This window comes from Marmota monax, unplaced genomic scaffold (assembly GCF_021218885.2).
Source record: "Marmota monax isolate L192 unplaced genomic scaffold, Marmota_monax_Labrador192_F-V1.1 WCK01_AAM20220418_F8-fsc00044, whole genome shotgun sequence".
In the NCBI taxonomy this organism is placed as follows: Eukaryota; Metazoa; Chordata; class Mammalia; order Rodentia; family Sciuridae; genus Marmota; species Marmota monax.
The window spans coordinates 6,362,243-6,375,511 of NW_026695198.1; the positions used below are offsets into that span (position 1 = coordinate 6,362,243).

The 13,269-nt window shown below is 40.5% G+C and overlaps 1 protein-coding gene and 1 pseudogene across 1 annotated transcript in view; one reads left to right on the forward strand and one right to left on the reverse strand.

Moving 5' to 3' along the window:
• Pxdnl (peroxidasin like) overlaps positions 1-13,269 on the reverse strand; it is a 471,071-nt gene that overhangs the window by 174,170 nt on the left and 283,632 nt on the right. The window lies entirely within an intron of this gene.
• LOC124082043 (TAF5-like RNA polymerase II p300/CBP-associated factor-associated factor 65 kDa subunit 5L) lies at positions 11,218-13,209 on the forward strand (annotated as a pseudogene).

Here is a 13,269-nt window from a genome sequence, read left to right on the forward strand (position 1 = left end):
TTTAAAAAAGGAATAATTCTCTTCCTAGGCTTTTTATAAAAGAATTATGATAGAAAGACTACCCGCCATACCTATAGAAAAGCTTAATAATTAGAATAAAAAGGATGTAGATGAAAAGGAATGATAATTGCAAACTGTTTCAGATTCAGTCCTAAAATCAGTGTTGCACCCTCCTGCTCTCTGAAAGTTGTCTCCCTGGCTGGTGATGCCATGCATTCCTCTCAAGGTTCTTGTTCATTATAAGTGCTACACTGGTGACACTGTGATAGTTGCCTTGGTATTTTCACAACACAACTTTATCTTTGTTTCTTTTGATATATATACATGCATAAGCACATTCACACATCACACACACACACACACACACACACACACTGTCCCCTACAAAATTATTATCTTTTGTAATTGGTCCAACACACAGTAAAGGAAAAAATTAAAGAAACTATGGGGAAGGTGTTAGGGGTGATGTTTGGGTGCTGAAGGAAAGAAGGCAAAGAGAGAAACTTTTGTGACTGCAGCATAGAAAGATTTGGAGAGAAATCTAGTGTAGAATTTTTCCTTCCAAACAGAATGCATTGTATCATTGGATTTCAACCTTCTGAATTTGTTACACATGCTCAATAATATAGGGTGTAAATAGATATCTATTGATGAATATGAATAGGTGCAGATAAAGGCTTTGAATTTTACATGAAGTAAATAAAATAACAGTAACAATAGAAAACATATATACAAGTGTTTTAAATGTACTTAATCATTTTTTAAATCTTCAAAATTACAGTGAAAGTTCTATGAAGATCCCCATTGTTTCATTGGGGAAAATATGGTACAGTGAGATGAATTAATTTGCTCCATATTGCACAGCTTAGAAATTCTGGGACCAAGACCCAGTTTGGGCAGATGTTTCTCTTAACACCTGGACATAACAGTCTCCGTCACTGGTACAAGAGTAGCTTCACACAATCTCAGCTGACATGCAAGATATGCATCTATAACCTATTGAAACCTGATATAACAATTCCAGGAGTGACATCTTTCTCAAGTATGGAAAAAAATCCTCCACAAAAAGAGTTAAGAGCTAATCAAGGGAAAATCCAAGTCACATATCTAGCAAAACCCATGATTTCAAACACTCTTAGAGGCTGCCTCACAGTTTGCCTACATTAGCGTTTCTGTAAGATGTGGAGTTTTTAACTAGAGGAAAGCATCACATTCCAGTAACCTAACAGGCCCCAAGAAAAGAAGTTTCAAGCTAGGTCTGTGGTTTAGCCAACTATATATTGCCAACCCAAAGATTTTACAAGTGAATATTCTAGCATAGAAATTAGCTAGACATTCATTTTCCTTTCTATCGTTTTATGCTTCTTTTGAGCAATGTATTTCATATTGCAATTTTAATCAAAAAGAAAATTTAAGTTTATGATGAATATTTTCAACTGGTAGTAGCCTTCCTGCCATCATTGACCAATGTGCATCCCCCATAATCTGCACAGATGTCTGGGTTACTAGAACAAGAACAAAAACTGCTTTCTATGGGTAGTATATCTGATATGCCCAGACAATTAAAATCAGGATGAAGAGGCAGGCCAAGGGTTTAAATAGCATGCAAAAGTTTATCCATTATCAAAGATACTATGATGTTAAGGATTGAATTATATAACTATCTTTTATAGTCAGTAGAATTTAAAATTTGTACTCCACAGTAATTAAAGTCACTGATAAATATTGATTTTGCATTAAAATAGTTTAAAAGTAGCAATTTATATTTAGAAATTCTTAAGATATGCAAAACTTCTTTTTTCTGAATGTACCCACTGAGACTGTACTAATCACAGTGCCCCATTTATTCCCCATTCCACCAATGCTTCCTTAGAACAAATCCCCTCAATTCCAGTCTCACCCGGGAAGCCCTACAGGTTGGATGATTTCTCCTGGACTTCAATCTAATACTCAGTAGGATAAGCAGCTGGTTTTTGAATTCGCTACTAATGAATGTGAAAAATGCACAAAAGTAGATATTTTTTCTTTGCAGGGAAATAAGACAACCTGGAGAGTTCTGTTTGATTATAGTGCAGGCATCTTTAAACAGCTTTTTTTTTCCCATGAGATTTGACAAATTTCCTGACAATTTTTTTCAAAAGTAATTTTTTTTTAACTTCTAAACCAATTCAAAGCAGTAGGATACTTTAAGTTAGGTTTGTTTGATTTATGTGATGGCTTTAGCCTGGTCAAATAAAGAGAGATTTAACTTTGATTTCCTCTCTCTATTGGGCCTTGATAATACAGCAATTCTATATTCTTCTACAACCTTATTTTTTGCTAGGTTGTTGATAATCCTGACACTTTTGGACATCCATTGAAGGTAGATAAATGTGAGTGATTGCTTGTAAGAATATTAAATCTGTTTCAATCACTTAGAAAAATTTTGAGATAAATGGACAGAAGCTATCTCTTCACACACAGAAGGCAAAAAGTTACTGCCATTATTATTTCATGTTCATTCATACATAACCTCCCTAGATGATTTCACATACACCCACAGTTTCAATTATTATTTCTATTCAGAAGGCTTACAAATTATATCTCCAGCCTGGATTTACCTCTAGGATCTAGATTTGTATACTCCAGACTTCCTAAATATCTTCTTGATGTTCCAAAGGTGCATCAAATTCAACATGCCTGAAATCCAAACCATGCTCCTCCTCTGCCATGCTTACTGCCTTCCATCGCTTCTAGCGTCCATTAACAGTGTCACCATGTATCTGCACAAGTCAGAAAGTCAGTGTTGACCCTCCTTTCCCTTACTCCCTGTATCCTATCCAACTCCAAATTCCTTGGGTGTTGCCTCTGAAATATCTCTTGAATTTATTCCATTCTCCTTTCAGCCACTATTTTCACGCTAAAGCAAACTATACTCTCAGATACTGCAATGCAAGAACCATGCAACTAATGTACCTACTCCCATCTGCTCTCTCCCTTACAGAAACTTTTCTTAAGAATCTTACATAGCTTTCAACTTCCATAAGAGTAGAGTTCTTTAACAGAACCCCAATCCTTGCCTGCCTGGTCTCATCTGAAATTTGCCCCCCCTCCCCTGTACCTGTTCTCCTTCACCAACACAACCCCAGCACTCTTGCCATCCCTTGATCTTGTCCTTGCCATACCCTTGCCCACAGGGTTCTTTGCACATTTATCTGCTCAGTCTGGAAACCCTTGTCCCCTCATTTTGCCTGCTGAACTCCTATTTCACTATGGATTCAAATGTGTGCTTCCCTCCGAGAAACCTTCCCTGTCTCCTTGTTGAGTCCCCTGTCACAGGCTCTCACGGCACAGCACTGCTGCGGTTTTATATTTTTTTGAGTCATAATTCAATTCATGTCTATCTTCCATAGCTAGACTCCAAGGACCATGGGTACAGAAACCATATCGAGTTGAAGCTAATTTCCATATCCCATTTCCTGGCACAGGACTTGACAGGTAGACATTCGACATACACTTGATCACTGAAAGAATGAATGAATGGCCAGTAGTTTTGCATAAGCATTGCCTTTGCATGTACACAGCTGAGACACTGACCTCCAATCGCATTCTATGCTATAAAACATAGGATGGGGGTTCAAACCCTAACTAAAGCTTTTATAATTAATATTGGCTCAACATTCTATAAGGGCAACACTTTCCTTGAGGAAGAGCCGTGGCAAACTTCAACACAAGCCCGACGGTTGTGAGGTCTATCACTATGTATGTCTTGTTGCATCTCCTAAGAACTTACAAAATCATCAGGCACTAATGAACCTATAAGACATCTAGCAAATTTTCCTAGGGGTTTCTCAAAGGAAATTCTTCTCATTCCAAAGGGTTGTTTTAGGATCACACATGTGAGCATCACCAACATGACTGACAGCTCCTACCTGAGCAGATGTTTACCTACACAACCACCCCATATAATAGGCCACCAAAATAATGACAAAAAAAAAAAAATCTTCCTAAGCCCTCCAAAACATAGAGAGCAAGAACATGTCGTCAGAGAAGGACAACAAAAGTAACACAGAGAGAATGATTCCCAGGGTGAGGAGTTTCCAGTATTGTTTTGGCTTTCAGCACAAGCTCACCCAGTCACACAAAAACAAATCCACTGTGCCAGAGGATCACCTTGGCAACCACGCTCCAAAGTGACAGCCGAGATGAGGAGAACACTATATTTATCTGTATCTAACTGCACAATCCAAAAAGAATGTAAGTTCAATGTTCCCGACCTTTTTGTAAAATGTAGCTACTTTTTACTTCCTCAAAAACCTGGAGACCATGAGGAAAAAAAGCAAAAGCATTTGTAGGAGGAGGCTGACTTAAGTGCTGTAAATCTGTGTCTCTGTGTGTCTGTATATGTAATTTCACATGTGTCCATGGGTATGTAAAGCATGAGCTGACTTCATGTTTCTGCAGCATGAAGTTGAGGTTTAAATAAGACCTCGACAATTCTAACACAGAAGACAGATCCTACAGAGAAGTACCAGGGTGACAACTGACAAAGATCTTTCTGCCCTACTTTTACAGCCACCAGATCATTTGTACATGTCAGATGCATCACTCCAACTCCCCTCAAAAGTCAGATGAGATAAAAGTGTGTACTTTTTAGCTTCATTACACAATATCAAGTAAGAATGATTTGTTAGACCAAACGAATTATTCATGCAGTTTAGGAATTAATTAAGCATCTGAATGGAGATCTTTGTTTCAGACACAGTAAATTTTTTTAACCTGTTCTAAAGGAAAAAAAAAAAAAGAACTGAGTTACCATAATCCATTAAGTTCAAGAGAATAGCTTTCTAGTATCTGATTTGCATGCTATGCTGAAGTCAATAACAATGTATGCTAAAATCTACTGTACAAAGGTTCATATTTATTCTCATATTCTAAAATCAATTATACAGAGGATTATATCTATTCCTCAAGAATTAAAGCCAGTTAAAAATCATATTGCACAAGCTTCACTTATCAAGAAGTTATTTCAATACTAAATTAGACAGTTGTAGAAAAAAAAAATCTTATTTCTAAGTTTACACATAGTCTGATAGTGATTTCTTGCTATCTTAGCTCAGATTCTATTTGTTTTTGCCTAAACTAATAACTGTAAGTAGTCCATCTAATTTCAGTCTCTTCCTTCTAATATAATCTGTATTGGATCATATTAGATTCTATTAGATAGTTTTTCCTAAAAAAACACAGCACCAACTCCTTTTAAAGGGATCTTAATATCTTCCCACTGTCTTCAACTGGAATTCAAGGCTTTCCAGGATTTAGTGCCAATCTGTGACTTCCCTCCACCTTCATGAACCTAATCACCCTCTAAAGGAATTTGCCACCTCTGAACCTCTTCTGCTATTTTATTTCTTTTGAGAAGTCTAATGTTCAAAATGTTTTCTTACCCATTTAAGTTCATTTCAAAAGGTTATTTCTCCATTCTGTATTTAGTGGGTTGCTCATGTCAGGAGTAGCTTTACTCCTATGTGATCCTTTAGTATATTAAAATATTAATAAGCATTTATTGAGTGCCTCACAAGTGTAAGACAAGATCCTTGACCTTCTCAGAGATTACACTCAGGTAAGAGGTAAAAGACAAGAAATCAATGGCCACAGAGTAGCAGGGTATGTATCATGCTAATAATATGCAAGAAATGCCAGGAGTGATCCAAGAATTTAAAGATAAGGAAAGGCTATACAAAAAAAAAAAAAAAAAAAGATTCTTTAGCTATTTTTTTCTGGACAACCTCTACTTACCTAGGAGCAAAAGAGAAAAGATGGTTTTGAAAGTGGGAAGACAAATACCTGGGAAGCACAGAGGCATTAAAATGCAAGGCTCATTTATGGAACGGTAAGTAGCCAGATAGGACAGTCGCACAGGTGTCTGCAGAGTTTTGGGCCATATCACACTTTTCCTAGGTACTCAACAAGGAAGTATGAACTGTCCCTTCAAGATATCAAGACACTCCTGTAATCCCAGAAGCTCAGGAGGTTGAGGCAGGAGTTCAAACCAGCCTCAGCAAAAGTGAGGCACTAAGCAACTCAGTGAGACCCTTGTCTCTAAATAAAATACAAAACAGGGCTGGGGATGTGGCTCAGTGGCTGGGTGCCCCTGAGTTCAATCCCTGATACTGGGGGGAAAAAAAAGATATCAAGACCCAGTATAAGACTTAAAGAAAAATAATTTCTTAATAAAATTTGCATTTTATAAACATTGCTTGCAGCAACTTGAATAAAGGATTGTAAGTTAGCTGGAGAGAGACAAGCTACAGCAGTGGTTTGCAAGTGTATTCAACCAAGCATAACTCTGCCCGGAGATGATTTGGGCCAATGTCTAGAGATACTGTGAATTGTCACAACTGGAGGTGGGGGTACAACTGGCCTCTACTAGGTGGTGACGAAAGATACTGCTTGATGCATATGCCAAGCCCCCAGAACTTTACCAAGCCCAAAATGTCAACGGTGCTGAGGGTGAGAAATGCCAAGCTAGAGCCTCATTTATTTTTTAAGCAGTGAGGAGTGGTAATGACAATGGCTGCTGGATGTAGCAGACTGTAGGCTGCAAGAGTGGAAGAATGACACTGCAGAGCCCAGGAAAAACAAGACATTAGAAATCAACTAGAGGCATGCTAGATAAAAAGAGGGGCAAATTCATGGAAGAAAATTGAGGAAGACTATGTAGAGAATCAAAATGATTGAAAGGAATCAAAACATTATTGGAGCCAGGCACCAGGGTGCATGCCGGTAATCCCAGTAGCTCAGGAGGCTGAGGCAGGAAGATCAAGGTTCAAAGCCAGCCTCAGCAACAAAGCAAGGCCCTAAGCAACTTAGCAAGCCTCTGTCTCAAATTTTTTTTAAAAAATAAAATAAAATAAAAAATAAAAAGGGCTAAAAGGCTGAGGATGTGGCTCAGTAGTTAAGTGCCTTTGAGTTCAATTCCTGGTTATAAAAGATAATAGATATTGGAAAATATCACTATGAAAAAGAAGAAGGAAAGTGTACCAAAGACAGGCTGTGACAAACAACAAGAAAATAGACATCAACCCATCATGATGATCTGGTCACAAGGCAAGTCAGTAAGATGTCTATTAGCATTTGCCCTCAGTTTTCTCCCTAAAGTCAAAAGCAAAGGCAAGTGTGAAATGCAAGAGACTGTATGAAATAAGGACAGAGGAGCATATTTTACATTGTGACTATGGAAAGCAAGACAAGAAGCTCAGCTCACTTTTATCATCACTGTTGAAGCTGGTATCCAGTGTTCAGCCCTTTCCTTACCTGACTTTTCAACAGCATTTGACCCAGTTGGTAACTCCCTCCTCCTCGATAGACCTTCTTCGCCGGTTTCCAAGATACCAAACTTTTTAGATCCTCTCCTGAGTAGTCAGTGCACTTCAGATCCCTTTGCTGCTTCCTTCTCTTTTGACCAACATCTTCTATCGGAATGCCCAGAGGTGAGTCCTCAGCCCCCCTTTCTATCCACACTCAGTGCCACCTAGCAGCAGAACTCTGAACACTTTCAGATGCAAATGACACCCAGTTGCATGTCTAGCCCAGACTACATGTTCTGGACCCCCATCCCCACTGCCTCACTCACATATCCACTCAGCTGTCAATAAGACATCTCAGACTTAACCGGATGCAAATCTGGAATTCTGATAACCCATTTTATCCACAGTTGCTACTTCTCAGCTGATGACATCACTTCCTGGGAGCTGTTTAGGCCAGAAAGTGTGGTAACATCCTTGACCTCTATCTTTCTCCAGCATCCCAAATCCAGGTGGTTAGCTTCAAAATAGAGCCAGAATCTCCACTGGTCCAATACCCATGCCTCCCAAGGCACGATCTCTGGCCTAGATTACAACAAAACCCTCTTGTCCACATCCTTGCCTTGCCACAAGCTACTGTCAACATAGTTTAAATAAAGATGAGAAGTAATGCATTTGTTAATTAGCTTGAATTAGACATTCCATAATGTTATTTATATATCAACATAAATGTCATGCATCATAAAGATAGCTATACCCAAAAGAGGAATGGTTTCAGGACACCCACAGATAGTAAAATCAATAAGTACTCAAGTTCTCTGCCCTGGAGAAAGTTGCATTCTAGCAGGGAAGGCAAGCATTAAAATTAATAAAGAGATAAGCACATTACATGGAATTATGCAAGTCTATGGCAAAGATTTAAAAATATACAAGAAGAGTACAGAAGGGTGTTGAGAAGTGCCAGGAAGGGGAGATGAGGCTGTGATTTGAAATAGGAAGGCAGGATCAGAGGACCTCATTGAGCAGATGGCGTTTAGCAAAACCTTGATCAGGGGAGGGAAGTAAGTATTTGTATACCTGTGGGAAGGACATTGCAGCAGAGAAGATGTCATTACAAGCACCTCACATCAGGGGTGTGCCTGGCCTGGCCTATTAAGAAGCAGTTTGGTCACTGATGTGACCAAGAGATCCAGTTGGCACAGGATCTTGTGGCTCAGAACGGATCCCATCTGCATCATTGGAATCGATGGTTTTTTGTTCTGAGTGAACACGGGAGGGTGTTTATTTTTTTATTTCAATTTATTTTTTTATTAGTTGTTCATGACGATACAATGGTCTTGACATATCATACATTTGAATCAAATGGGGTATAATTTAGAATAGATGATACTACTAATCTGACAGGTTTTTAAATGATCACTCTGATTCCTTTACCTTCTTCATTTAAAAATATTCACTTTCTTTTAATTGCCAGATTTTATGTGTATATATAATATATATATTTTTTATATATATATATATATATATATATATATATATATATATATATATATATATATAATATATTATGTATACACACACACACACACACACACACACAATTGACATATTTGTGGGTTCTACTTCTATGGATTCAGCCAACCACAGATGAAAAATATTTGGAACAATTGTGTCTGCACTGAATATATACAGACTTTTTTTGGTCATTGTTCCCCAAACCATATAGTAAAGTGACTATTTATAAAGCATTTACTCTTAGGAATAAGTAAGCTAGAGATGATTTAGAGTATTACAGACGATATATATAGATTACATGCAAATAAAGGAAAACTGCTCCTATAATCAACCAGGCCAAGCACACCTCTGATGTGAGGTGCTTGTAATGACATCTTCTCTGCTGCAATGTCCTTCCCACAGGCACACAAATACTTACTTCCCTCCCCGCATCAAGGGTTTGCTCAAACGCCACCTGCTCAATGAGGTCCTCTGATCCTCCCTTCCTATTTCAAATCACAGCCTCATCTCCCCTTCCTGGCACTTCTCAACACCCTTCCTTACCCTTCTTGTACATTTTTAAATCTTTGTCATAGACTTGCATAATTCCATGTAATGTGCTTATCTGTTTATTAATTTTAATGCTTGCCTTCCCTGCTAAAATGCAACTTTCTCCAGGGCAGAGAACTTAAATGCTTAGTTTAATGTTTTGAACAACCAATAAAAAAAATGTTTAGTTTAATGATACACCCCAACTCCTAAATCTGGCAAGAAGAAGGCACTCATGAAAACTCATGGATAAAAATCCGGAAACCTAAATTATACCTATACTGCAAGGCTATTACAAGATAACTCTCAAGAGAACATAGCACAGAATTTCAGAAAAGTAGAAGACAAGGTCACCCAAGAAGAAGGGGGGAACTGTTGGTCTAAGGAAAGAGGAACACTGAAAAGGACCAGAAGAGTGAGTAAGAGAGGGAGCTCTCCTCACTCCATTATCATTACTGAGCCATGGTCAAGTTTTCATTTTACCCACTATTGACCCATTGGTATTGATCCCACTGAGAAACTCATTTTTTCCAGCTCTGGAATACCACACTCTCCTACATCTCCTCCCACCTAACATTAAATTCAGAAAAATTGGATTATTTGAGAACCTATCTCAGATTGGAGATGGATTTGTTGATTCAAAACATGAGATTTTATGGTTCTCTCCAACACCATGAAGTAGAAGGTAGAAGTAAAGAAACAGAAATTGAGGTTAATTCATATTTGATTTTGAAGGACAAAAGAAGCATAGATTAGGACATGCTGGGGTAAGTAATAATTTAAACAAGAGTTTCGTTCTAGGGTCCCTGCAGATATCAAAATCCACAGGTTTTGAAATCCCTTCTACAAAATAGTGTTTGTATAAAGCCTATGAACATGTTCTTGTAGATTCCAAATCACCTCTACATTACTTATAATACCTAATATATCCACTACACAAATGGTTATTATACAGTGCTGTTTAGAGAATAATGACAAGATAAAAAGTCTATGTATCCACTACAGGCACCATTTCTGACCCAGATTTGATTGAATTCATGGATGCAGAACCCATGAAAACAAAAGACTAACTTTATAAGACAATGTGCTAGTCAACTTTCCATTATTGTGACAAATCACCTGAGATAATCAACTTAAAAACAGGAAAGGTTTATTTGGTCCATAGTTCTAGGCATTCCATCCATGGTTAGTTAGTCTCTTGGTTTTAGGGCCTGTGGTAAGGCAGCAGCACATCGCCGTGTGGAGCAGACTGCTCACTTCATGGCTGGGGACACTCATCCCACAATCCCCTTCTAGGACACACCCTGAATGGCCTGGGGACATCCAACTAGGCCCGACCTCTCAGAGGTTCCACCATCTCCAGAGAGTGGCCAGATGGAAACCAAGCCTTTAACACATGGGACTTGGGGGGACATTACAGATCCAAACTATAGCAGCTACACTCAGAATGCCTTAAATCTGAAAGAAATGGGTAAATCCGTGGTATAACCGAATTGTCACATGAAGGGAAGTCTGAGACTTAACCTAGGGAAGCACAGGAGATCTGGAGGCGGATTGGATGAAGTCTTTAAATGGGTGATTCGAGCACTGGGGTAGCTTCAAAGCATAAGTAGGTGCCAAGTATCAAGACGGGAACAGTTTGCTAGAGTGGAGTAGAGGCCAGAATGTTCTGCAAGATAGAGTCTGCACGCTATAAAAAAAATCCCACAATTCTCCTAAAGCCAGATGTTTTATGCTACAGGACGACTACAACATTTCTATTGAGTGAAGACTCACAGGAAGTGCTGCATTTTCCCCCTGCGCCATGGGAGGTGGCTGTGTGCTGGGCAGCGCTTGGCCTCGGAAATGGGCAGCCTCGCAGACCTCTAGGGCTCAGAGGTGGGAGGTCATGAAACGCATGCGCACGGAGCAGCTCCTGCTACTCTAACGCCAGCCGTCCGTGGACTCCAGTGGTCTGCTAAAGCAAGGCCTGCGGCTGACCCAGAGTGCGTAGGAGATGGTGGCCAACCTCTCAGTCCGCTCAGAACCTCGTTGAGCCCACACAGTGTCTATGTAGCCTCTTGCCGGTCAGAACCTGAGCAGTATGAAGTGCAGTTTGGAAGACTGTGGACTTTTCTCACTGATTCTGATTGCTGGCACCGCCATGAAGTGATGCCCCTCTTCTGCGCCCTCTTCATCTACCTCCCTAACAACCTGGCTCAGAACAGTCCTGAAAACATGGGGGAAAGTTTCCACGGATGGTCCTGTAAAATGACCATCAGAACGATGTCTTCCAGCAGCTGCTGAGCACGCAGACACCCTGGACAACAACTATGTGGTCCGTCTCCAGGGGGGACAGCGACAGCTACCTTTTGCACTACCTCCAGAGTGACAGCAACAGTGCCCTGTGCAGGGTGATCACCATCCACAGCCACCTGGACGTGCAGCTGGACAAGAGAACAGACGTTGAGCGTGTGAAGGGCTGTCCTCCCTCCCTCATCACCATCTGCTTCCATGGCTTCCCCAACCCAGAGCCGCTGCTCAGCACCGTGGAGGTCTCCCCCGACAGCAAGCTGCCTGCTGCTGAGTTTGAGAACTCCCTCGTCAAGCTCTGGAGTTGGCAGCCCAAGAAGTTAAAGTCAACAGGTGGACACGTAGCCCAACCGCCTGGTTGGTGACACTCTGGAGGAGGAGGACTCCGAGGACGATAGCATGGGGCAAAGACCTGAAGACGCTGCAGACTAGTGTACAGCATGAGGTTTCTCGTGGATGGAGACATGTCCATGCTCTGAAGACATGTCCATCTGATACCTGGGCAGTTTCAGCAACATCGTGCTAATCCAGGGACACGCCTACCCCGCATGGGACCTGAACTTAAGCCGTACAGCTTCTTCTTTGCCAGTGGGTCCCAAGACCTCACCACCAGGCTGTGGTGGCTGGATCAAACGTACCCACTGAGGATACACACAGGACATCTGACAGACGGGGACTCTGTCAAGTTCCACCCTGACTCCATCTACTTGAACACAGGTTCCACTGAGAAGACAGCCATCTCTGGCCACAGGGGCCTTCCTCCTCTCCCAAAGGGAAGTACTTAGACTCCACTGGCAAGGTCCAGAGGTTGAGGCTGTGGGACTTGGCTTCTAGGACCCTTTTCTTTCTTTCTTTTTTTCTTAATACAATTTTTTATAATTTATATATGACAGCAGAATGCACTACAATTCTTATTACACATATAGAGCACAATTTTTCATATCTCCAGTTGTTTACAAAGTATATTCACACCAATTTGTGTCTTCATACATGTACTTTGGATAATAATGATCATCACATTCCACCACCGTTTCTAACCCCATGTTTCCTCCCTTCCCTTCTGGCCCCTCTGCCCTATCCAGAGTTTGTCTAATTCCTCCCATGCCCCCCCCTCCCTACACCTCTATGAATCAGCCTCCTTATATCAGAGAAAACATTCAGCCTTTGGTTTGGGGGAGATTGCCTAACTTCACTTAGCATTATCTTCTCTAACGCTGTCATGATTTTAACGCCATGATTTTATTCTCTTTTTATTGCTGAGTGATATTCCATTGTGTATATGTGCCACATTTTTCTTATCCATTCAACTAGTGAAGGGCATCTAGGTTGGTTCCACAGTTTAGCTATTGTGAATTGTGCTGCTATAAACATTGATGTGGCTGTGTCCCTGTAGTATGCTGATTTTACATCCTTGTCCCTTTTCCAAGAGATGAGATGCTTCACGGACAGCATCACCAGTCTCACCTTCAGCCAGGACAGTGGTTTGGTTGCCTTTGCCTTCATGGACCACTCGGTGTGCATGTGGGACATCAGGAGTACCTGTGGCAGCCAGCCCACCTACAACTCCCCCAGCAAGCTCTTTTGTTAGTAATTCTCTTCCCTGAAAAGATAAGGTGCGAGGCCCTGGCTGGGTTCAGTCCCCAGCACA